General features: G+C 45.7%; 1 protein-coding gene across 5 annotated transcripts in view; it reads right to left on the bottom strand.

Moving 5' to 3' along the window:
• The window catches only part of ARHGEF28 (Rho guanine nucleotide exchange factor 28), a 297,631-nt gene extending 271,542 nt beyond the window's left edge, over positions 1 to 26,089 (bottom strand). For 2 of the 5 annotated variants that reach the window (XM_041765582.1, XM_041765596.1), the window contains exon 1: positions 25,990 to 26,089. The gene's annotated coding sequence lies outside the window, so the exon portion shown is untranslated. The remainder of the gene's footprint in view (positions 1 to 25,989) is intronic. The other 3 variants (XM_041765581.1, XM_041765583.1, XM_041765584.1) reach the window with 2 other exon arrangements.
• Between the last annotated feature and the right edge of the window lie 927 nt (positions 26,090 to 27,016).

Raw genomic sequence — 27,016 nt, 5'->3', positions numbered from 1 at the left:
AACTATACTCCAGCTAAAACAGGAAGGTCCAGCAGGCTTCCTAAAGGGACAGACACGTCCTGGAAAGACGTCCTTCAGAGCAGGTGTTAACCAGGTAAAGGACACTAAGATCCTGACCACGAGGACCAGAAGCAGGAAAAGTGTTTCGAGCTAAAGAGGCAACCGAGTCAAGGCAGAGGTGCAGTCGGCAGGCTCTGCTCCGTGAGCTCTCCAACAGAAGCACCGGCTTTGAGGGGGAGGGCGCTGCATGGTGGAGACATAGCACGGGAAGGCAGGGCTGCCACAACTGGCCAAACACTGGGAAAGCCTTGAGTGGTGGGGGAGAACCCCGAACTCTCTTCATGTAGGAATGGGGAGCTACTGAAGACCCTACCCAAGGAGGGAACACTCAGTTCCGCCTTCAGTTGGGCCATTCGGGTGCCAGGGCAGAAAGCACATCCCAGGGAGACCAAATCTCAGGCCGGTAAGGTAGCAACCATTCAGACAAGAAGATCTCGATTGCAGCAGCAGCAGTGAGGACAGGATGTGATGGAAATAAGTTACTGAAAAAGTCAAGTCACCCTAAGGAAGAGGGAAGAGTCAACGCTCACAGCAGACTCCTGGGCCTCTGGGTGCAGCGGCAAAGGGACAGGCTCAGGCTCAGACACGCCAAATCCGAGGGGTCACATCTTGAACAGATGCCCCTTGCCTAGATCTGAGATGGTACCAGAATTAAGGATGCAGATACCCAGTGTCTACGGGGGATGGTAAGGACCAGCGGGAAATGGGGGGGTGTTGATCATAAACCACGGAAACGGAAGGCACTGCTCAAACTCTCCAAGCTCTTTTCAGAAAAATAAGCAGGGAAACCAAAGTACCCAAGACATTTATGGGGAAATGGAAAATAAAGATGAACTGAAGCTTCTTTTATAAGAATTTAAGGCGCAACTTTCATCCAAAATGGCCCTTAACCCCTGTATTATTTGTTAGTCGTTAACACATCCCAAATGATTTGGAATATAGTTTTCTAATCCATTATTGTGTCTTCTGAGGACCGCACGAATATATTACAACTCTCAGTTTTGTTCAAGATTAAGTCAAGATGAAACTGGGATTCTTCCTAACTCTGGGAAACGAACTAGGAGTGGTAGAAGGGGAGGAGGGCAGGGGGTGGGGGTGACTGGGTGATGGGCACTGAGGGGGGCACCTGACAGGATGAGCACTGGGTGTTATTCTGTATGTTGGCAAATTGAACACCAATAAAAAATAAATTTATTATTAAAAAAAAGAAACTGGAATTCTTAATAATTCCCATCTCTACTACAAACCAAAGGAATATGTTTTCTGCAGAATTTGCCTATTCCTTTTCTCTCCTTTTTCTAAGAAACAACCAACCACCAGAGAAGAAATTCTATCACTTTCTACTTTTGACACATGCTGGTTCCTGGGAGTCCTAGCCACCTAGTTAACAAAATACCTTGAGGAAACAGGAACCTGATCAAGTCTGCAAAAATCTGACCCACATCTCCACCTCCCAGAATTGAGGATTACCTGAGAGGCTACTAAGCTGTGGAAGGGTATGCAAATTCCATCACATAGAAGGAGAAACTTCAAGATTACTAAAATCTCTTTCTTGGTCAGAGCAACAAGCTAACGGACAGAGAGAAACTATCAGTAACTAACCATGCTCTTTCATAAAAAAGCTTTCCAGGAAAAAAGATCTGTGCCACTTTAGTTGGATACAGATTCCCACATTCCACCTGCCAGAGATTCTAACTCAAGTGGGCTCAGTACACAGGACACTAGTTCAAAAAGTCCCCAGAAAGGGATGCCGGGGGGCTCAGCAGTTGAGTGTCCGTCTTGGGCTCAGGGCGTGACTCTGGGGTCCCGGGATCGAATCCCACGTTGAGCTCCCTGCATGGAGCCTGCTTCTCCTTCTGCCTGTGTGTCTGCCTGTGTCTCATGAATAAATAAAATCTCTAAAAATCAAAAAAAGGTCTCCAGATGGTTCTGCTGACCAGATTTGTGATTCTACATAAACTAGAAAGCACGGCCCCAGATCACAAAGCCTTTCATAGACAGTACTTCAGACGGCTGGAATCCATGGCTGTCGGTTCATCCCTTCACATAGTATTAAGAGCACCCAGTTTGCACTGTTCGCTGAGCTGGGTGCTGGGGGCTCAGGGTCCAGAGGGAGACACAGAAGACAACACATGCCTGTGATGACGACCTCATGTGCTCTGGTAGACGGGGCGCAGCTACTGCTTGAGCACAGGGGAGGGAGGCCGTGGACCCAGACGGTAGGACGCCTTCAGAACAGAAGGTGCCTGGCTGGCTCTGCTGGGAGAGCGTGAACCTCCTGATCTCAGGGTTCTAAGTTTGAGTCCCATGGTGGATGCAGAGATCACTTAAAAATAAAATCCACCCCCCCCCCCAAAGAAGAAGAACAAAGTGAGCCAGGTTTTTGCAGGGAGCAGGGGAGCGAAGTAGTTAGCAGAGGGAATGGGAGGCCCAAGGGCAGGGCAGCAGGCATCCAGCTGTGTTCAAGCAGCTCCTGGTGCAACAGGAGGCCAAAGAGGAAAACAAGAGCCAGACTGCAAAAGGGTCGCGTTTTTCAGTAATAATCTTTTTGAAGATGCATAAGGGCAAGAAACACATGACAATCCTAACTTTATTGAAGGTACAAATATATAACCACACCAGTAAAAAATAATGCAAATGTAAACAAAACTTTTAAATGCCTTCCAAGGATCCAAGGACATCAACTACCAAATTGTGCTAATCCTAACATTTTTCCTACATTCATCTTTCGGTTTCAGAACAATCTAAAAGGGGTGCCTGCGTGGCTCAGGTTGTGCATGGTCCCAGGTCCTAGAATCAAGCCCCATATCAGGCTCCCTGCTCAGCGGGGAGGCCACTTCTCCCTCTCCTGCTCCCCCTGTTTGTGCTCATTCTCTCTCACTTCCTGTCAATAATTTTTTAAAAATCTAAAAAATGAAGAATTTTCAAATTGAAATTCCAAGTCCAGTATTTCAATTCAACAATTCTATACACAACTCAGTGCTCATCGGGGTCAAGTGTACTCTCTAACCCCCTTCCCCTATTTTTCGCCCATCCTCCCACTCAACTCTCCCCTCTGGTAACCACCAGTTTGCTCTCTATGCTTAGGAGTCTCCTTTTTGTTTGTCTTTTTTCTTTGTTCGTTTGTTTTGCTTCTTAAATTCCACACACATGCGTGCAATCATATGGTATTTGCTCTTCTCCAACTGACTTATTCCACTTAGCATTATACCCTCTGGGTCCATCTATATTCTTGCAAATGGCAAGATTTTGTGTTTTTATGGCTGAGGAATATTTCAGTGTGTGTGTGTGTGTGCGTGCATCACATCTTCTCCACTCATCTATTGACACTAACGCTGCTTCCATAATATGGTTATTGTAAGTAACGCTGCAAGCAACATTGGGGTTTGTGTATCTGTTCAGATTAGTGTTTCCACACTCCTTGGGTAAACACCTAGTGGAATTACCGGAGGATAACATGGTGATTAAAATAAAACAAACCAAAAGAAAAAAAACATGGGGATCCCTGGGTGGCTCAGCGGTTTGGCACCTGCCTTTGGCCCAGGGCGTGATCCTGGAGACCCAGGATCTAGTCCTGCGTTGGGCTCCCTGCGTGGAGCCTGCTTCTCCCTCTGCCTGTGTGTGTGTGTGTCTCTCTCTCTGTGTCTCCCCTGAATAAATAAAATCTTTTAAAAAATAAAAATAAAAATAAATTTTTAAAAAAACATGGTAACTTTTTTTTCTTTTTGAGGAACCTCCTTACCGTTTCCCACAGTAGCTCCACCAGTTTGCATCCCCACCAACAGTGCATGAAGGTTACCTTTTCTGCAGTCACTGCTTTACACTTTAAGCGAATGCTACTTGGTCACATAGAATTAAAGTATCTCAAATTTTGTTTCTTGGTTTTTACCATCACTGTGCTATCACTGTTTATTCCAGACCCACCTTTTATATATGCTATGTAGTAGTACTGCGGGTATCGGACACACTCGCTGCACCTGCAGCGAGTCGGAATGAGGCCATCTTTTCTAACCTCCTCTCAAAACTTGTACAGCCCATGTTAGGGACCAACTGAACACACAGGAGTGGTCCTAATTAACTGATATGGTATTCAATGCAAAAATTAAAGGGTAAGTCATTAAAATGTGCTAATTTGAAGTTTATACAGATACCAAAGTGCAACAGTAACTGTAGCAATTATTTAGAAGTTAGACCAGTGGAGAATTTTGGTGCCAAGTAACATTAACAGTTACTCTTCAGAATTGCCGGTACATGGTGATCAAAAACCAGACTGACTAAAGCCACTTATAACAGTGTTTCCCTGCAGAAAACATGTCCCCTTATCATCTGCACTCTGGCATGTTGGGGGAAGGGATGACCACTGCCCACTCTTGGGAAGCCATTGGAAACTGAAGAGGCCCCAAGGGACATAATCAAGGTCAATGAAGACCAAGTGCTGAGTCATCAAGAACAAAAAGTAGAGAAATCCTTGGGAGTGCCTACAGGAGCAGTCACCAAGTTCAAAATTCTTTAAAATGTAAACAGCCTTTTGGAATGCATAAAAAAAAAAAAAAGATGCTGGGAACAGTACAGGTATTGACGTCAGAATTCTGTGCCTAGTCTGGAGCATTTCCTCTTAAAAACAGACGTGAACTTCAAGGGATCATAACCGACCAACAGTAACTCATCAGGCTCTTCATCCTGGAAATATTTAGGATGCCAAGCTATAGAAGTCAAATCAAACACAGCCAAGTGCCTTGTGTAGGTTGTAGCAGGTGTAAAAGATGAGGTACTTCATGTCACTATCAAGACAAATATGAAGTTACAGAGGTGGTGACGACCTTCGATCAGTTGGAGAGGATGATGATGTATTACACGTGAACAAGCCGGACCCCCGCTCACCTTGGCAAAGTTATTAAAGGAGTCCCACAAACCAGAGACCAAAAGCCACTGGACCCAGAAAACACTGCTTAAGTTTTCCTTAGTTTTCTAATCTGTAAAACCAATAGTAAGGTTGTTCAAGAAACTAAAACACTCACAGAGCTAGAGGCACAGTGCCCAACAAAGGGAAAGCGATAAATAGTTACCATCTTCACTGATAATAGCAACTCCAAATTTTCCAGATTGAACTCTGACTCTCCCCGTAATAGGGTCCCCAAAAGCTACAGGACCTGCTCAGATGGTTGGCTAAACCTCATAGGCTCCATTTTCCCCAACTGCACAGACACATTTACACAGGGGCTCTGTGCCCATGGCCTATGGCAAGTAGGGGCTACGTCCCCATCTTCTGCAGTAGAAACACCATGTGTACCCCACCCAAGACCTAGAAGTGAGATTTAAAAATATATATGTATCTTCAAGAGCCAAATCCTTCTCAGGGAGGCACCACGACTCAAAACTCCAGGTTAGTCAATATGTACGTAGCCCAAAATGTTTCCAGGATAGAGTGCCAACTGAAAAAAATAACTGTTAAAATGGAATATGTCCAAACCCAGACGAAATGAGAAAAAAAGTTCTTGACCCTGTCCTCACCTTTCCATCTGACCACCAACGTAAGAGAAACTGGCTTTGAAGGACTACCACATACTAATGCTTGGGGCTCATGAAACCTTATTCAGTAAAAGTGGCTGCCATTTATAAACTATTTACAAATGAGAGAATTGCTAACGAAACCTCTTGGGGTGGTAATTTGTTTTTCCTGAAGAGAAGGGAAATGTGCTGTAACAAAATGCCTCACTAATGTTCTTTCTCAAATGGCTTTATACTCTGGCTGAACAATGGAAGAAAAAACACGTGGGTTTTGAAATTTTTCTGATTTTTTTTTCCAACCTCAAATACAGAAGGGATTCCTACCAAACGTGGCTACTTATTAGCCCCTCTCTTACAGAACTGGCCTCTTTGAGACTTTGCTCCCTAATGTGACTTGGCTCCACATTTTTCTTTCATGTTATTAGATGCACAAGTATTAAATTAGCATAAAGACAGAGGAGCTGGCACCAATGATCACAGTTACTGCTTCTCCACATGGATATTTATAGCACGTACAGCAATAAATCTAAGCCATAAATAGCTCTATTTGCAAAGTTTTATCATCATTGAAGGTTTAGAGATTTTAAATGACTCAAAAACACAAAGCCAAGGCATTCCAATTTATAACTTCATTTGACTGGCAAACTATCCAGCTTTATTCGGAGAGCTGGTATTATCCCCATTTCACTGATGAGGAAACCAGAAGTACAAAACTGCCCATCCAGTTGAGCTAGCTTGACACCCCAAATCTCATTTAAGGTTTTTAAGTAAGAACTGCATTTTAAGCAAAAGTAACCTATTTAGAAATAAGTTTCTCCAAGCTCGTCAGCTAAGGATTTATTCCTCTTTCCTGTGACTGGTCTGTATTTTTGGTCAACCATAATCCTGAAGGAAGGGACATTCGCCAGAGCACAGGACCATCAGAGCTCTGCTGGCAGGAAGGCCCTGTGGCCCTGGGGAGAGAGACGCTCTGCCTAAGTGACCGACGCGCGGCATTCTAACACAGGGAACCCTAAGGAGCACGGCTTAGGTTTCACAGGGGCTTTTTACCTGCTACCTGCATCCATTAGAGACTCTCAAGGAATCCCACACGGGGTGGCTGAGGCCCGAGGCTTGGGTAGTGCTGTGTGCACGCCACTGAGCACCTGCTGACCCCCGCAGATGAGCACAAAGAAGAGTCCAAGGTGGGGAGCTGGGATGAGGGGCGGGAGCCCCGTGGAGTGCCCCCCTCAGAGCCAGCTCCACCCACGTCCCCCGCCTGCTGCAGTGCCAGCACCCTAACCCTTGCCATTTGCAAAAGAAGTAATTTTTTCCTATATGGGCATCTCAATATAACTAGACTCTGGTTTTGACATTTTGCCCCATTAAAGACAGAAGTATGGGGCACTGTTTTGCCAGTCAATTGTATCTTTTTCCTACGCAAATTTTTTTTTAATTGATGTAGAAAATCTAAAATAGAAAACTAGTTTTCTAAGCACAGTTAAAAGCTTGGACTATTTATAGCAGGTCTGTCTCTGATTATTTGTCAACTCCTTTAAGCATGCCCTCAAAAAATCCATAGTCTTCAAAATTACACACAATAAAGTTGTATGCTTTTAAATGTCTAGTGGTATAAGGCTCACCACTTATAATATGTAATCCTACCAGAAATGTTAAAACTTGTGGAAGAAACAAGTTGTGGTTTCTTTGTTTGCTTGTTTTGTGTTTTTTTTTTTTTTAAGACAGAGAGGGAATGCCAAGCCAAGCGTGGAGCCCAATGTGGGGCTCAATCCCATGACCAGAGCAGAAACCAAGAATCGGCCGCCTAACTGAATGAGCCACTCAGGCACTCTGAAAACATTGTCATTTTTTATTTAAAAGAATGAACGTACTATAAATGGTACTTGAAATGCAGTAATTCTATATTTGATAAATACAAGGGATAGATTTATTCTACCAAAAAAAGGGAAGAGTTAGGAAATGACTGAATTTAAATCATACAAAAAATATAAAAAGCTGTAGGCAATAAATCACTGATAAAAATGATCAGTGTTTTTACTATCGTAATAAAACAAGCGTAAAGCCAGTAATGATGCACATACAGATACGCCCTCACTACAAAACCAAGGGCAAACACACCAATGCTCTCAATACACGATGCACACATCACTGAGTTAGAATTTCATTGCACACATGTCATTTCTTAATTTAGGGAACCAGGATTTCTACATCAGTTTCTACCAGAAGACCAAGAAAGGCTGCTATTCGTCCGGCCGGAGCCCGCAGGCCCGAGTGCAGCCTCTGCCCCTGCCACACCTCTCCCCGCAGCCACCATGCAAGCTGCCCAGCACGGGGTGACCTACATGGACCCAGTCAGGGGCTCTAACTTTACACGTCTCTCATATCGCCTTCAGCAGTATCTGGCTTAAAACAGACACCTCCTCAGGGGCGCGGGTGGTGCAGGCAGTTAAGTGCCAGACTCTTGGTTTCAGCTCAGGTCTGAATCTCAGGGTCGGGAGATCTGGCCCCACGTCAGGCTCTGTGCTCAGGGGGAGTCTGCTTGAGCTTCCCTCTCCCCCTTCCTTCTGCCCCTCCCCCTTGTTCGCTCTCCCTCTCTAAAATAAATAAATCTTTTTTAAAAAGAGAATTAAAAAAAATTAAGGATGTAGCTATGTATTTTACTTCAAGAAGCTTGTGCTCATGATGAAAGAATATTGTGCTTAATTACGTATGTATACAAAACGGAAAATGATAAAAAGGCATCCAGTCGGTAAGGAACAAGTAAAACATGTTCCCTATTTTAGATGACATGAAATATGCATAGAATACCCTAGAGATTGCATGAAAAAACAAAATACTAGAACTGATAAATGAGTTCAGTAAAGTAGAATACTAAATAATTGTACAGAAGTCCATTGCATTGCTACACACTAAAAATGAAGCAACAGAAAGAAATTAAGAAAGCAATCCCATTTACAATGACACCAAAAGGAAAAAGAAAAAAAATCCCTAGGAAACAAACTTAACCAGGGAGGTCAAGACCTATACTCTGGAAACAATAAAATACTGAAGAAAGAAATTGAAGATGACACAAATAGAAATATTCCATGCTTGTGGATTGAAAAAATATTAAAATGTCCATATTGGGCAGCCCAGGTGGCTCAGCAGTTTAGCACCATCTTTGGCCCAGGGCGTGATCCTGAAGACCCGGGATTGAGTCCCACATCAGGCTCCCTGCGTGGAGCCTGCTTCTCCCTCTGCCTGTGTCTCTGCCTCTCTGTCTCTCTCTCTCTCACGAATAAATAAATAAAAATCTTTAAAAATAAATAAATAAAAATAAATAAAATGTCCATATTACACAAAACAATCTATAGATCTGATACAATCCCTTCCAAAATACCAACAGCATTTTTCACAGAACTAGAACAATCTTAAAATTTATATAAAACCACAAGACCCCAAATAGCCAAAGCAATTTTGAAATTGTAAAAGCTGGAGGTATCACAATTCTGGACTTCAAGTTATATGCCAGAGCTGCAATAATCAAAACAGTACGGTACTGGCACAAAAAGAGACCCACAGTTCAAGAGAATAGAAAAATCCAGAAATGGACCCTCAACTCTATGGTCAACTAAGCCTCGACAAAACAAGAAAGAATATCCAATGGAAAAAAAAAGACCATCTTTTCAACAACTAGTGTTGGAAAAACAGGACAGCTATATGCAGAAGAGTAAACGTGGACCACTATCTTACACCATAGAAAAAAGATAAAATCGACACATATTAAAGACCTAAATGTGAGGCATGAAACCATCAACATCCTAGAGAGAGCACAGGTAAGTAATCTGACAACAGCCATAGCAACGTTTTTCTAGATATGTCTCCTGAGACAAGGAAAATAAAAAATGAGCTATTAAGACTCCATCAAAGTAAGAAGCTCCTGGAAAGCAAAAGAATCTAAAGACAATCTATGGAATGACAGAAGCTGTCTACAAATGGCATATTGGATAAGGGTTAGTCTCCAAACTCTATAAAGAAATTATCAAACTAAACACCCCAAAAAACAATTCAAAAACAGGCAGAAGACATTAACAGACATTTTCCCAAAGAAGACATCCAGATGGCCAACGACACATGACAAGATACTCAACATCACTCATCGGGGAAATACAGATCAAAACTACAATGAGATAGCACCTCACAACCATTAGGACGGCTAAAATCCACACCAGAAACAACAGGAATTGGTGGGGATGCAGAGAAAAGGGAACCCTCTTACACTGTTGGTAGGAGTGCAAAGTGGTGCAGCCACTGTGGGAAACAGGATGGAGCTTCCTCAATATTTTAAAAGTAGAACTACCCTACAATCCAGTAATTGCACTAGTGGGTATTTACCCAAGTCATACCAAGACACAAATTCTAAAAAAAAATAAAAATAAATTATAACTACACTGTGTTTATTACAGCATTATTCACAATAGCCAGATTATGTCCACGGATAAATCGATGGGCATAAAAGGTATCCAAACACACATACACCAGAGTATTATTTGGCCATAAAGAAGAATGAAATCTTGTCATTTACAACAACATGGATGATCTAAAGAGTATAATGCTAAGCAAAATAAGCCAGTTAGAGAAAGAAAAATATGATTTCACTCATGTTGAAGTGAAGAAACACAACCAATGAACAAAGGAAAAAAAAAAAAACAAGCCAAGAAACAGACTCTTAACTATTGAAGACAAACTGATGTTTGCTAGAAGGAAGGTGGGAGATGGGGGTTAAGGGTACACGTGGCATGATGAGCACTGAGAAACGTACGGAACCACCGAATCACTGTATTATACACCTGGACCCGACATGACACTGTATATTAACCACACTGGAATTAAAATTTAAAAAAAAAAAAACGGTAAAAAACAGAAAATGAAAATCCACCCTAATCTCTCTGTAGATGGGCAATATTTCACATATATCTGGCATTAGACAGGGTCTGTCAACACTTACCTTTTAACACTTTCTAAATGATCCCTTCAGCAGACAAAACCTTCCTCGGCTGGCCCTGAGTCTCCAACAGCTACTGGTTCTCACGTCCCTATAGTGAGCCTTAAATTCCTTACAAACGTGCACTTGGTATTCCTAACAAGGAAGGGGAACGGTCATGATGCATCAGTGGGAAAAATTAACCACATATTTGGAATTCTGTGGAAACAGGTTTACAAGAAGAAAACAGGCACCTGGCAGGAAAAAAAAAATGTCAAGGAAATTATTGAGACATGATACACTTCCTGTCAAAACAACACATGAAGTGATGATTCATTCGATCAGTATCTCCTACTAGATGCGATGCAGCTCTAACCGCTCCGGGGCCTTAGTGACCTTTGCTGTGCCCTGTGCGGAAGGGTTTTCAGTCTTGATTACCAAGCTGCTCCAAGGATCTGGGCCCAAAAGTACGTAAAGCCAGGAGGCGCTCACCGTGCTCAGGGCCATTGTGCAGGTTGTAGGAAGGCCGGAAGGCGCTGTCGCCTCCCCCAGCTCCGCTGCAGCTCCAGCCAGGCCCTGACAGGACCCGAACCGCGCCGCTTCCCCACGCCAGAGCTGTGCCCCAACAGACACGTTAGAATCCGTTCAATCCTGATGCACGAAGCACAGCACCGAGTCCTTCGTCCAAATTTCCAGAATTCTTTAAAACGGCTCCAGTCTCCAAGGGTCATTGGAATACATACCAAGCCAGGTTTTACTCTAGAAATTCAACACCTAAGCTTATTACGAGCACACCGCCAGCACAGTGCAACATAGAGTGTCCTCTAACGTCCAAGTTTCTAACTTACTTAACTGGGGGGGGGGTAAGTATTTACAATATAAGCCCAAATTGGAAAGGGTTGCTTTTTTTTTTTTAAGTCACATAATAATACTTGTTTAAGACACATCCATTTTACAGTTCAAGTTTGTGATTGAATCCTGCCGTCGGATAGGTACTCCGATTTTATTTGTGAACTAAATACAGATTTTCATTAAAATGTTTATTTCTGGGCAGCCTGGGTGGCCCAGCGGTTTAGCACCGCCTTGAGCCCAGGGTGGGACCCTGGAGACCCGGGATCGAGTCCCAGGTCGGGCTCCCTGCATTGGAGCCTGCTTCTCCCTCTGCCTGTGTCTCTGCCTCTCTCTCTCTCTCTGCGTCTCTTATGAATAAAAAAATAAAATCTTTAAAATAAATAAATAAATAATAAAATGTTTATTTCTTCAATTTGCTTATTTTCATTATCTCTGAAGCAAATTCGTAGTCACTGTGCAAATCGAGAACAATGGAAGGGCAGGAAAAAGTGGACAATACTTTGGTCTTCATCATACGGGGTACGCCCCAGAAAATGCCCTGGCGTGGGCTGGGGACGCCCCGCCCACAGCATCTCACGCCGCAGCCCAGCCCCGTGCACTGAGGGGCCGCTGAGTCCCCGACACTCTGCTCAGGCCTCGTACCCCTCAGCATCCCGGACACGCGACCCCTCACCCAATATCAAACTCAGCTCAGTGGAGGCCCAAAACCCAGGCGTGACAGCCCGAGCCCCAGAGGGCCAAAGCTTGGAGAAGAACTCCGGGAAGGGGACCTGGAGGCCCTGCGTTCCCCAAGGAAAGTCCCCGCAGAATCTGTCCAGTTTCCAAAACACCAAGTTACCACGAGGTTCACGGACAGCTAGAAGGATCGTCCTGCCTTAAAAACACCAGCGTTCTCAGGACGAGTCTGTTTTCTTTACTATTACCAGTCGGGTGTACAGACAATAGTAGAGGTTTTTGAAACTTGCTATAGCTTTTGAGGAAAATCGTGAAATCAGATGAAGTTTTAGGAGAACAAGTGGAGAAGGTGAGGAGGAAGGAAGCGTGGAGAATAGGGAGAAAAGGGAGAGAGAAGGAAAGAGAAAGAACCAGCATAAGCTGTATTTTAGCTAAAAATTGACATTATCAATAAGCCATGTGTTTCAGGCCATTCTCTACACCCAGGCGGGAAGAACTGATACACGGGGATGTTCAGTTCCATCCAACATCAAATTTATAGCCAGTCATCTTAGAATTCATCCAAAAATAAGTGCTAGAGTATTCCCGGCTGGTTACATCATTCCTGGGCAGGGAGGCGACGGGGTCGCAGGCCACGAGCCGTGTGTCTCCTTGCGACCGACAGACACGCCAGCAGCAGTGGACTCGGCCCCCACGTGCCCTAGCCGCCCCAGCAGGGAACCGCGCGGCCGCCAGGAATGGAGGGGGAGCCTGGGGCACCGTCTTTAATCCCACAGAGATGAAGCCTAGGAAGGGGACTCACCACGGAGAAGGGCTTGACGCAAAGCCCTGGGCTTCAAATGATGTCACCAGCACCCACAAAGGCCACGTGACCCACTTGGTAGGTCAGTGGCCATGCTAAGATCTCAACCCAAATTCTGCTTCTGGTCTGGCCTCTGATACACTCAGATTAAGTCCTTTTAAAAACTTTCTTGGGGATGCCCGGGGGCTGGGGGGGCTCAGCGGTGGAGCATCCACCTTTGGCCCAGGCCGTGACCCTGGGGTCCCGGGATCGAGTCCCGCATCAGGCTCCCAGCAGGGAGTCTGCTTCTCCCTCTGCCTGGGTCTCTGCCTCTCTCTCTGTGTCTTTCATGAATAAATAAAATCTTTAAAAAAAGAAAAAAGAAAACCTTTCTTCTTCCCAAAAATCTACTACCATAAACCACCAGCAGTCATGTTCAACTCCCACTAAAAAAAAAAAAAAAAAATACTCCATTCATTTAAACCTCAACATTTTGTCTACATCTAATTTCTGCTGCTCTCAACAAAGATACCACAACAAGCCTGTGGAGATAAATTTTCCTACGATCAGCATCAAAGGGCAAAATTATTCATTAAATACAAAAAGCTGCATCATCATTTCCCAATCATAATCCATCAGGAACTAGAGAATGACAGAGGGAGTCAAATACACGAGACACGTACAGATCATTCCCTCCTCCAAAGCGGCAAATTCCACAATATCCAAATCACGCTTGGCATTCTTCAAGATGCGATTTTTTTTTCAACTGTTCATGGTAAAGTTGGGTTTTCCCTCCTAAAAATTCCTGTTTTCATAAGACAAGACAAGCAAAAAGCTATTTTGAGACGTTCTGTAGATAAGCACAGATTATTCATTTTTATGGCAAAACAAGTAAATTTATATCTGAAATAGATTACTTGCTTCTATGTGAAATTTCAAAATTTTATAAAGCTAAAAAAACAAACAAAAATAAAGACACGAGACCTTCATATCTCATAATAAACTATTTCAGTCCAAGCTGGAAGCTAGCTAGCCCTGAAGGAATGATTAGAACTCCCATAGCTAAGATTTTAAGAATTCTTAATACTTCATATTCAATGAGGAGGCCATCAATAGTTCTGGCAATCAAATGAAAGAAACAATTCAAGTTTTACTGAACAACTTAGTGTGACAAAAAACATACAATTACTTCTATTCTCCCTTAATAATCCATCAGTTAAAGTCCTATTAAAACATGGGAAAAAGGTCACGTGTGTTGTCTCTTGCCTCCAAAAATGGGGAGTGGTCAGCGGGAAACTTGCTAAGTCGCTAGGGGCTGTGGTAACTGGTACAAAAGGCACTTGGAGAAATCCATCCCTGAGAACTTCCGACAGGTCGGGACCTGGCAAGTACACGAAAGCCTACATTGAAAAGTTAGATGTGCCGAGTCTGATAAAAGTGGCTTCTTCTGACTCCAAGGTAGGGAGATTACACTTCTCTAAAATTATTAATCTGAGGGTAACTTCTCCCACCAATCCATCCCAACCAGACGCTACCTCCAGCCACCTTCATAAACAGGTGGCAATAAAATCACTGCCTAAAGAAATCACAGTTCATGGACATGATCAATTAGAAAAGATTGGTTCCATCCCATTTGGAAAAGATATTCCATCTGGAAACAATAAGCGCTCTATGGATAAATGTAGAGATCTTCACATTTTATGAGTTCCAGACTAAAGGCAGGACTGATCCATAGATTTCTGGGGTTTTCCACACACGTAAAGGTACAAGTGGCTTTTTTACCCTCTTCCCTACCTCTTTTCCTCAAATAATTAGAGTGTCATGCTCTCAAGAGTTATGTTGGACAAACCAAAGCCCCAAATAATCTGAGGTTGGGGTAGGAGAGGAAGGTGACAGGAGGTGATAAAAAATTAATAAAACCACTAAGAGTCTTATTTCAATTTTTTTTTTTTTGGCGAACCCTGTCTTAATGAAAGACGTTAGCTAAAAGGTTTATACACAGCATAGTTTCAAAAAGTCACGCATGCCACCCTCTCCACATAACTTCACCGTCACCGCCAACTTCAAGTTGGTAAAGTTGATGTAGCAATGCCCATTTATTTTTAAACCAGAACATCAAGGAAGGGATAAATAGGTCTGCTTAGGACTGGTGTGAAATAAAGGCTAAAAAGAACTCTTCTCTATTTAAAATTTATCTCCTCTTTGAAGGAAAGGACTTTCCAGGTGAAGACTTCCTCTAAGTGGGAAGTCCATCGTAAGAAAGCATCAAGCCGCTCTGAGTTCCAGGCTTCTAGACAAGCGAAGAAGAACCGTACGCAATTTCCTACCCATCAGGACAGTGGCAAAGGACAGGTTTCCCACAGGAGGCAGGCACAAGTCGTTCCAATTTTCAAACAGGCAGATTCTACAAGCTATGGATTCAAGGAGTATCATTTTGATTCTACATAAGGTCCTAGAGCAGACTATTGGAAGAGACAGTGGCTACTTGGAGCCAGTGTGGACTCCCTAAGAGGAAGTCACTTAAGAGGGACCCCTGGGGGGCTCAGCTGTTGAGCGTCTGCCTCAGGCTCAGGGTGTGACCCCGGGGTCCCGGGATCGAGTCCCACATTGGGGTCCCCCCGCAAGGAACCCGCTTCTCCCTCTGCCTGTGTCTCTGCCTCTGTGTGACTCTCATGAATAAATGAAATCTTTAAAAAAAAGAAGTCACTTGAGAATAACCTCATTCCATCATGTAATTACTAAACTGCTAACTTCACATACTAGAGATACAGGTTTGTTGGACATTGTATAGATCCTTATGGAAAGATCGAAAATCAAAAATCTGATGCTCGTACAAGAGTAATCAGTTGAACTCTACCTGACATTGGCAAACATCAAACAGAAATTTGTACAGACACACCAAATTGCCTTGCCTTAGGACTAGGCCTTTAGCCTACGTAAGAATGTTATTATATCACTAAAGCATTAAAGAAATACCTATCAAACCTGTGCAAAACTTGGAACTAAAAGGAACAGTAAGTTTAACGATCTAAAATACTTGGAAAAGTTAGAGCAAAAGGCTAAATGCAGAAAACAATTTTGAGAAATTTCAGTTCTATTCGTAGAACCAAGAAATCAAGAAAGAAAGAAAGAAATCAAGAAAGAAAGAAAGAAAGAAAGAAAGAAAGAAAGAAAAGAAAGAAAGAAAAGAAAGAAAAGAAAGAAAGAAAGAAAGAAAGAGAAAAAAGAAAGAAAGAAAGAAAGAAAGAAAGAGAAAGAAAGAAAGAAAGAGAAAGAAAGAAAGAAAGAAAGAAAGAAAGAAAGAAAGAAGAAAGAAAGAAAGAAAGAAAGAAAGAAAGAAAGAAAGAAAGAAAGAAAGAAAGAAAGAAAGAAAGAAAGAAAGAAAGAAATTGCCAAAGTCATAAAAGAGGGCTCAGCAGCAGTATCTGTCTAAAAAAAATACACCTCAGACTTGGTAATTTTTGAGATGACTGACCGTCAAGGGTCACTAATGCTATTTAGAAATAACATAGTTCAAATGCCCTCATTTGAGCAATTATTTTATCCCTGGTTCTGTCCTAAGCACTTTCCATAGGCCACCATGGAATCCTTTTAACCATGCTATGGGAGGAAGAGCTAAAAAGGTCCGCTAAAGGTGACCTCCCCGGGACAAGGTAGTAAGTAGCAGAACCCAGGAATCTCCTCAAGTCAGCCCTGCAGCTGGTCATGCTAACCCTGAGACTTTACTGCTTCCCTAAAAGGCGGGGGGGGGGGGGGGGCATTAAGCAAGAGTACCAATGGTTCTACAGTGCTCCGTGCTGTCCCAACAGCATCTGGAAGTACCACACTTTAATATAGCCAACTGGAATATGTTCCGTATCTAGGGGCGGTGAGAGGAGTCAAAATCCTGTCACTTAACAAAAGATGAACAGGTTTTTCTTTTCTGACATAGAAGACTTGAAGGCAGGGTATGGAATGTGTTTTTAAACCTGAGGGACTGTCACGAAAGTAAATTGTTCAGAACGGCCCCTCATCAGCAAACTGTATGATAAAACAATTCTCCCCTTAACCTTTCCAAAGATACACCTGGAGGGTTGGTGATATCAGCACAGCAGAGAACTAGGAGGTCCCAACATTCACCCTCCCCAACAACAAACCAACAACAACAACAACAAAAAAAATAGCTCAATGAAAAGCAACAGAAATATTATGGAGCTAAAATATTACGGAGGATGGTCACAGAGAAAGAGCATAGGAAGCATCTTACCTGCATCATTCCATTCTCCCAGTCCAGAGCAGCTTGGTGCTAAAAAACAATCCCCCGAAAGGATTTCACCACACAGGGTAAAGGATAGGAAGAGAACCCCAGAAAGTCTCATTAATTAACCAAAGGGACAGCATGAGAGGAAGAGGAAAAAGAAATCTATGAAATAATCACAAAGCAATTAAGTCATAGTAAGTTTTTGTCTAGAAATAAGGACTCAACATCATAAATGAAAATGGTTTAAATTAATAGACAAAGAGCAGGAGATTCCTCTGTGGCTCAGCGGTTTAGCGCCTGCCTTTGGCCCAGGGCGTGATCCTGGGGTCCCGGGATTGAGTCCCGCGTCAGGTTCCCTGCATGGGGCCTGCTTCTCCCTCTGCCTCTCTGTGTGTCTCTCATGAATAAATAAATAAAATCTTTAAAAAAAAATAGACAAAGAGCAGCTGAATGGACAAAGAAAACAAAAACAAGACTCAGCTGTAGCTGCCTGTGAGACTCATTTAACCTTGAAGAACACTCCTAGACTAAAAGTGCCAGGATAGAAGAATATTCCATGCAAATGGAAATTAGGAGAGAGAAAGGATTGCTACACATGTGACACAAAGTTTAAATCAAAACTTATAATGAGAGGAAAATAAGATCATTGTACAATGACACAGGTCAATTCATCAAGAAGATTTAACAATTATATGTGTACCTACTATTAGAAAACCTAAATAGTACACTAACAGATCTGAAGGCAGAAAAAGACACAAAGCAATAATACCAGGGACTTCAATAACCCATTTTCAATGATCAATAGATCATCTAGACAGAAAAATCAATAGGAAAAAGTGGACTTGAAGTACACTGCAGGCCAGATGGACCTACGTCTACCAACATTCCATTCAGCAGAACAGAACATTAAAAAAAAAAAAACTCATCCTAACAAACATAACACAATTGAGATATTAAATATCATTTCCAAACATGATGATATGAAACTAGGTATCAGTAACAGGAAGAAAGTTGGAGGTGGGGAGACAGAGTTACAGTATGTGGCAATTAAAACAATACACTTCCAACCACCAATAGGTCAAATACATAAAAAGGGATGTCAAGGGCAGCCCGGGTGGCTCAGCGGTGTAGTACCGCCTGCAGCCCAGGGCCTGATCCTGGGGACCGGGGATCGAGTCCCGCATTGGGCTCCTGCATGGAGCCTGCTTTTCCCTCTGCCTGTGTCTCAGCCTCTCTCTCTGTGTATTCTCATGAATAAATAAATAAAATATTTTTTAAAAAGGTAAGAAAGGGAGGTCAAAAAATACTTTGAGAAATAATGTCAATACTACATACCAAAACTTAGGGGATGCAGCAAAATCATTTCTAAGAATTTTGAAGAAAACCTCTATTTATATAAAAAGTGATAAACACATTAAAAACATCAATTAATGTGGTACATTAATAGAAGTAACCCTGTCTCAAAGGATTCAAAGAAAGCATCTGGGGCAGCCCCAGTGGCTTAGCGGTTTAGCACCGCCTTCAGCCCAGGGCATGATCCTGGAGACCCAGGATAGAGTCCCACATCGGGCTCCCTGCATGGAGCCTGCTTCTCCCTCTGCCTGTGTCTCTGCCTCTCTCTCTCTGTCTCTAATAAATAAATAAAAAATCTAAAAAAAAAAAAAAAGACAACTACTATTTTAAAAAAAAAAGCATTTGGCAAAATTCAACATGCTTAAAAACTCAACAACTTGGATACAAGAGGAACACGTGCCTCTGCATAATAAAGGCCATATATAACTCACGGCAACACCATACTCAACAAAGGTAAAATGTTCCCCTTCAAAATTAAGAACAAGATAAGGATATCCATGCTTTCCACGCCTGTGCAACATAGTACTAAAAATCCTAGCTACAGCACTTAGGCAACAGAAAAAGAGGCAAATAGCAAAGGAAGAAAAATTGTAAACATCGTGATCTTGTATATAGAAAATCCTAAAGAACTACACCAAAAAACAAACAACCTTTAAATTCAATAAAGCTGCAAGGTACAAAATACAGTGTGTTGCATTTCTATACATTAACAACTACCTGGAGAAAAAAAAATCCCATATACAATAGCACCAAAACAGATATACAGGAATAATTTAAATGAGAAAGTAAACTATATGCTGAAAATTTTAAGACACTGACAAAAAGATGATAACACAAATATGAGCTACCCATGTTCACAGATCTGAAGAATTATTACTGTCAATATATTGGTAACGTCCACACTACTCAAGGCCATCTACAGATTCAAAGTAAACCCCCTCAAAATTCTGAAAGCACTTCACAAAAAAAAAAAAAAAAAAAAAAAAAAAAGATCCTAAAGTTTGTATGAAACCACACAAGACCCTGATAGCCAAAGCAAGTTTAAGAACAAGAAGACTGGAGGGATCACCCTCTAGATTGCCCGTCGTGCTACAAAACTACAGTCCTTCAGGGGCACGTGGCTGGCTCGGTCAGCAGAGCAGAAGACTCTTGATCTTGGGGTTGTGAGTTCAAGCCTCACATTCAGCGTAGAGATTATTTTAAAACAAAATCTTTAAAAGAAAAAAAAAGCTATATTCATTCAAATAGTATAGTATCGGCACAAAAGGACATGTAAATCGATGGCCCAGGGATCCCGCAATAAACCCGAGCTTCTATGGGAAGTTCACTCACAGCAAAGAACCCAAGAACAAACAACAGGGAAAGGACATGCTCCCCAGTAAGTGGCTTCGGGGAACAGAGTGGCCTGTGACCTTAAGCCACACACATACACACACACACACACACACACACACACACACACACACACACACGAGCTTGGAAGGAAGCTAGAGACTCAACACCGGAACTGAGGTCCTAAAACTCAGACAAGAAAACATAGGGAAAAGCTCCGTGACGCTGATGTAGCGTCCGAATGAATGGTTTTCTCGGTCAGCTTTGGCGGGGTCCAGGGCCGAGCACCAAGGAAGGATTCTCGAGACGTCCCTGGTGCCAAACGGTGGTTTTGTTCAAGGTCAGGGACAGACTTTGGGCTGGCAGAGCGGCTGCCTCTGCCCCCCCCCCCCACCACCATGGCCAGGAGCACGTGATCAGCTACAGGGAGGGGAGAAGTCAAGATGAGGGAAGTTCCAAATGGAATTTTTTTTAAGATTTTATTTATTTATTCATGAGAGACACACAGAGAGAGAGAGGGAGAGACACAGGCAGAGGGAGAAGCAGGCTCCATGCAGGGAGCCCAATGTGGGACTCGATCCCGGGACCCCAGGGTCACACCCTGGGCCCAAGGCAGTTGCTAAACCGCTGAGCCCCCCAGGTGCCCCCAAAAGGAATTTCTTATGCTGAAGAAGACTCACAGGATACAAGAGGCCATGCTATTGTCTAACTAAGGTGCTTTTCCCCACAGCAAGGAGTTAACATTAGGACACTAAGGAGCTTCGAGGAGGACCATTTGTCAATGGGCTGCAGGTTATAAGGACAATTAATTTTATCTATGTTTCATTCTGCCTTTATCTCCTACATCAACATCAGGACTTTTGGATACGACACCAAAAGCATAAGCAGCAAAAGCTAACAAATGGAAATAGATCAAACCCCAAAGCTTTTGCACAACAAAATAAACAAATAAATAAGAATAAGAGAAATCTCTGCAAATGATCTAACAAGAGCTTAATAGCCAAAAGTATCTGGAGAACTTATACAACTCAAGCACACGAACAAAAATAATCCAGTTAAAAAATGTGCAGGGGGCAGCTGGGAGGCTCAGTGGGTTAAGTGTCTGCCTTCAGCTCAGGTCATGAATCCAGGGTCCTGGGATGGAGCTCCCTATCGGGCTCCCTGGAACCTACTTTCCCTCTCTCCGCCCCTCCCTCTGCTTATGCTCTCTTGCTCTCTAATAAAAATTAAAAAATAAAAATAAAAATGTTTAATGTGTAGAGGATCTGAACAGACATTTTCCAAACACATACAGATGGCCAACAAGTATATGACCTGGTGCTCTGCACCACTTAGCAGGGAAAGGCAAGTCCAAACCATAATGAAGGGCACCTGGGTGGCTCAGTCGGTTAATTGTCCACCTTTGGCTTAGGTCATGATCTTAGGGTCCTTGAAGTAACCGAATGGGATGGTGGTTGCTAGGGAAAACGAGGAAATGTTAAGATGGCAAAGTTTTTACCTTTTGACCTGTAAGAGTAAGTTCTGCGGATCTAATACCCCTCATGTTGACCGTGGTTAATACAGCATTGCGTAAAGCTCCTGAGAGCAGACCTCAAGCGTTCGCACCACATACACAAAGAACTTCACTGCAGGACATAAAGATTCGCTATCTTGACCTTGGTAATCATTCCCCAACATACGTAGCATGTCGTACACTCCAAATACAGATGCTTATATTTGTCAATCAAGTTGAGAGGGGAAAAGAGATAGGTTGGGGTGTCCTTATGGTATCAGCTCCCCAGCACGTCAAGTATTCAAGAGTAGCATTCAAGCGGTCAAATACTCCCAAGTAGCTACACGGAGGGGCTGTGCATCTGCTAGAGGCTAACGGGAAAGTTTCAGGTTTCTCTCAATCCTAAGGCTCGGACTTTCCTCAACAATTGCACTCACTTACCCAGACAGAACATACAATTTCTGAAGGGGCCTGTGGAGCTGCCCCTTTACATCTGAGAAGGGCTAGTCCTCTAACCTCCTGGGCAACCTTCACCTTTCTTCCCCTGTAAACCAGTATTTCCCAATGCAACCCACACCTGCTGCACAGAAAAACACGGACAGTGGCCTTTACAGAAAGGCCGTGAACCAAAAGGACTTGCTGACATGTCTGCAAAACTACCAACAGGAGCTTATTCTGATCTGAGCTCCCTGCAAAGTGGCCTAAATCAGGATTTCTGCTTTCAATGAGCTGACAGGTTGGAAAGTCAAGACTGACACGTGGGAGCCCATAATGAAATCAGGGAAGGTGATCAACATTGAATAAACCAGAGGGACCGGCAATATGTTAAAGAGCTCGGGAGGGAAAGAGCTTAGTGGTATTAAGATGGTCAAAGGTTCCGGAAGTATGCTTGAGCTTGCTTTGAGGATGGCACTAGGTTTTCGGTAGAAAGGAGAGACCCAACGTGAGGTCAGAGACGTTAGCAAGTTGTACGGGCTAACTCCGTCCCTGATTCCCAGTCCAGGCCACGTCCACGCTGACCTCTCATTGCCCTCTGAAACCTGGAAAACCTGGTAAAGCTAAAACTCTACTTGACTATTTTCTGTTTGTCATAAATATAACTACTAACGTTTTCTAGCACTCAGTCTCCACCAGGTGCTTCTAGAAGGGCCTTCTGTAAATTACTCCAAAGAATCTTCAAAACCACCCAACGGGGCAGGTTATAATGATTATCCCCATTTTAACAAAGGGAAACTTGAGGGAGAAAGAGGTCACAGAGCAGGGACAGGGCCAGGCTGTCTAACTAGACAGTCTGGCCCCAGAGCCTCCACTGTTACTTACTTTGTCATAAGTTTTAGGGAATTTCTTTAAGTTACCAAGTGTTGGGGGGTAAGGAGCACATGCTAGCCTTAAGCCACAAATGGCATAACTTGTGTTTGCCAACGAACCTAGGAACTAAACCATGAATTCATTAACAGGCAATTGATCTCTTGATTAACATGTTACGGGAAGGTCTGTATATTTCAATAGTTAACATTTTAAGTATTTTTCAAGGGTGAAACGGTCACGTGTACACCTCTCAAACAAAGCCTGCCACTTGAAATAGGCTGGTTCAGTCAGTCTCTTCTGGACACGCTACCAAGGAAAGCAAACATGTCCTGCCGGTCTCCACCTTGCTGGCCCTCCCTCATAGATACAAGGTTTTCTTTTAAAGAAACTTTCTCATTAACTTCTTATACAAATGAAACCTCAAATTAAGGGGAAAAAATAAGGATAAATCACCTCTGAAGAAAAAAAAAAAGCCCATCTGGTAAATGGATTCAAAATGAAGATCACTGGAACAAATGCCCAATATTCAATTACGTGACGTTTTTTGCTTTCCCTCATTTAAAAAATTATGTCAAATCTCATTATCTTGGTTATCCAGGAGAAGTAGTCCAGGAGCAGTAATGGTAGAAATAAGCAAATTACTACTGTGCCAAGATCAAATTAAGGAAAAAAATTACAGTTGATTAAGATGCACGATCATACAAAGGTACCTGGCGTTTTACCAGTCAAATGTCTAAGTGTCAAGTGTGCAAAAGCCCACAAAATGCAACACATCCCGGAACGCCTGGATGGCTCAGTCCGTTGAGCCTCCCACTCTGGATGTCAGCTCAGGTCACGATCCCAGGGTCATGGGATCAAGGCCTTGTGAGGGCTCTGCACTCAGTGGGGAACCTACTTGGGATTCTCTCTCCTCTCTCCCTCAGCCCCTCCACAGGCATGTGCATGCTCTTTCTCAAATCTAAAAACAACAACAACACCAAAAAAAAGCAACAGATCCTGAAAACTCTAAAACCAGAAAAGTACTGCCTGAGACCGGAAATCAACTGAAATTTAGAACCCAAAATAGGAATCACCCAACCTGACCCATCTCTTTGTGGCAAAGTCACATGAAAGAATTATCCTATAGCTTCTCTGTTCTACTAAAGCAATCTACGTTCAGATTCAATTAAACAAAACCTACGGTAACTAGATCTATCATATCTTATCAGTAAATCAAAGCATAATAAAATTACAGTCAGCTAGAAGTCTGGGCTCTACCATCATCTACCAGACTTATTTGGCAGTACCATCCTAGCCAAGCCCCAACCGTAGAGGGTTTTCCAATATTCATAGCATCCATTTTTCTGGGGAGTCTACTTGGTCATAGACTCTGGCGAGGCTTTAAGTTAGAGCTTAGGTATCAATACAGTACTTACTTTTGAGCATAATGCCTAATATAAGTATTGTATTCCACTTCAATACCTATTGAGAGTACTTTTCCTTTTCCCATATGGCACATACTAAAGGCCACGTATCAGAGCTCACCTGCAATTTCTGCCTAATTTTGTCTTAGCCACCGAAGAACTTTCTTATAAAAGTACAATGAGAAAATATTCTAAACTCTTCTTGCAGTACTTACACCATAAAAAAAAAAAAAAAAAAAAAAAAAAGGGCGTGAACTCCAGATGACATTTCATCAAGCCACGTTTACCATTTTTCCCCTTTAAGTGTTTCTAGATTTCTTAAAGGGCAGGACAGGTGCTTCAAAGGAACGTCTAATGACACCTGTTACATAACCTCTTCTTGGAGAGGTTATATGGTTGTGACAAGGAAGAAACAGTCCAAAGCAGAACAAACACTAATTCTCTATCCTCCATCCTACTATTAGCCAGGACTAGTCACCTGTGTGCCTCAGTTTCTCTAACCACTAAATGTGAGGTCTGATGTGATCCAAATTCCTAAAGTTAAATGGGCATAATAATCCCACAGAAGATTCACGGCAGGGCTCATAGTGTTGAGATTCTATGTTGTAGAAAGAAGCTCCAAAGGTTTTTGCGGGATTCATTTCCTGCCCTCCACGTACTCCACAGGGCCTAGCTCCGCCATTCACCAAGAGGCGGCAAATACAGAGATGTTTTAAGGACATACCTGTAAAATCCAGGACGTATGTAAAAACCTCTCCTCTTACTCTGCTTGGACTGTCATGTGCAAAGGACAACCCAGATCACCTAGTAGGACAGGTGTCTGTTTTTGCTGTGGAATCGGGATTCCACTTTCCCTGACAGCTTAGGGCCCAAGAACAGAGCACGGGGAAGCTTCAGAAAACTAGAAACCCCACAGGGCCATAAATGATGAGGGTCTGGTTTTTTTGGTTTTTTTTTTCGTTTCTCCCACGAGTGGCGGGCCCGATGGTGAACCTGTGAGATTCCGGGTCTGCAGAGGTGGGTCCAGACCCAGGCAGGGTCCCGGAGGCCACACACACGCGGGGCCGCGACCTGTCCCGGGAGGCAGGGGGCCCCCCTAGGGATCCAGCCGGCCAGGACCCCAGAGCCGGGTCTGGGAGGTCGCCTGGACACCGCCTTCCACAGCCCTGCGGCGAAGACCAAGGCCCTGTGGCCCCCGCGGCGCCAGCATGTTAGGGCTCTGTCGGGCCGTCACCCCCCAGGCACCCGCGGGGATGAGCCGGCGCGCCCCCCCTCCCCAGCCACGGAGCTGCGGGCGCCTCCGGGAGCAGCAGGGGCCTCCCCGCCAAGGGAGCGCGCTTGGACCGCCAGCCTGCGCCCCCTCGGCTCCGGGTCGGCTCCCCGCTCCCCCCGCCCCGCCCCCAGGACCCCCGCCCCCCGCGCGCCGCCCTGCGGGAACTTCCCTCCGCCCCGGGGGCCTGCTGCGGGGTTGGGTGGGCGTGGGGGGGGCACGGGAGGCACTAGGGGAGGGGCGAGGGGGGGCCCGAGGGGGCCGGGCGAGGGGGGCGGGGGGGCGCAGGGAGGGGAAGGGCAGTACGGGAGGGGGCACGGGGGGCACGAGGGGAGGGGAGACACGGGGGGCACTAGGGGAGGGGAGACACGGGGGGCACTAGGGGAGGGGAGGGGGGGTACAGGGGGGGCGCGGGGAGGGGAAGGGCAGTACGGGAGGGGGCACGGGGGGCACTAGGGGAGGCGAGAGGCGGGGCACGGGAGGGCCGGGCGAGGGGGGCGGGGGGGCGCGGGGGAGGGCACCGGGGAGCCGCCACCTCCGTGCGCCCCCGGCTGCCCCCAGGCTCCGCAGCTGCCGCCAACCCCGGGGGCCCCGTCCCGCCCCCGCCCCGCGCCCCGGAGCCCGCAGCGGCCCCCGCCCCACCTCCGCTGTCCCCGCGCCCCCCCCGCCCCCGGAGAGCGTGTTCCCGGGAACAAACTTTCCTGCCCTGGGCCACCGAGAGACGCGGGGTCGGCACCCCGAGGAGCACGCACCTGGAGCCGGGCCCGCCGCCTCGCCCCGGAGAGCCGCCGCGCCCGCCCCGCGCAGCCCCGCGCCGGGAAGGTCTCCCGGAGCCGCAGACGCCGGCGGGGGCGGGCGGGGAGGGGGCGGGGCTGGGGAGGAGGGGGAGGGGCCGGGGGAGGGGCCGGGGCGGGCGGGGGAAGAGGGGGAGGGGCTGGAGAGGAGGGGAGGGGCGGGGCCGGAGGGGAGGGGCGGGGCCGAGGGGGAGGGGCGGGGCCGAGGGGGAGGGGCGGGGTCAGGGCGGAGGGGGGGCGGGGGCGGAGCAGGTGCTTGTGCCTGCACCCGCAGCTCCGCCCCCCCGCCCCGCACCCTCCTCCCGCACCCCTTCCCGCACCCCCTTCGCCCGCCCCCCTGCCCCGCCCCCCCCGCCCCAGGACGCAACCCGAAGCCGCCCCGCCAGCCCCTCCCGGCCCGGGGCGCCGACGAGGTCGGTCGGGGGGCGAAGCGGCGGGGCCGAGCGCGCAGCCGACGCCCCATCCCCGATACAGCGCGGCCCGAGGCCCCCCGACCAGGCGCCCCCCGCACCCTGGGGGGTCGCGCGCCTCCAGCTGTGCGAGCTCCCGCGGAGAGTCACCGGGACCCAGGAGCCTTCATGGAAACCATCACCGTCTCCACAGTGAAACCGGGGTGGGGGGGATGGGTGGAGGATGCGGGGTGGTGGGGGGATGGGTGGTCCGGGGGGCTGCTGGGTGCGGGGGAATGGGTGATGGGGGGGGAAGCGGGGCTGGGGGGATGCGGGGTGCGGGGGCAGATCCGGTGTTCAGATCCAGGTCCGGGGGGCAGATCCAGGGTCGGGGGCATGGGGGTGCGAGGGTATGCGGGGCTGGGGGGGATGCGGGGTGCGGGGGCAGATCCGGTGTTCAGATCCAGGTCCGGGGGGCAGATCCAGGGTCGGGGGCATGGGGATGCGAGGGTATGCGGGGCTGGGGGGGATGCAGGGTGCGGGGGCAGATCCGGGGTCCTGGGGGCTGGGGGGTGCGGGGGGATGCAGGGCTGGAG

Source organism: Vulpes lagopus, chromosome 8 (assembly GCF_018345385.1).
Source record: "Vulpes lagopus strain Blue_001 chromosome 8, ASM1834538v1, whole genome shotgun sequence".
NCBI classification, from domain to species: Eukaryota; Metazoa; Chordata; class Mammalia; order Carnivora; family Canidae; genus Vulpes; species Vulpes lagopus.
This window is presented reverse-complemented; position numbering and strand designations above follow the sequence as displayed.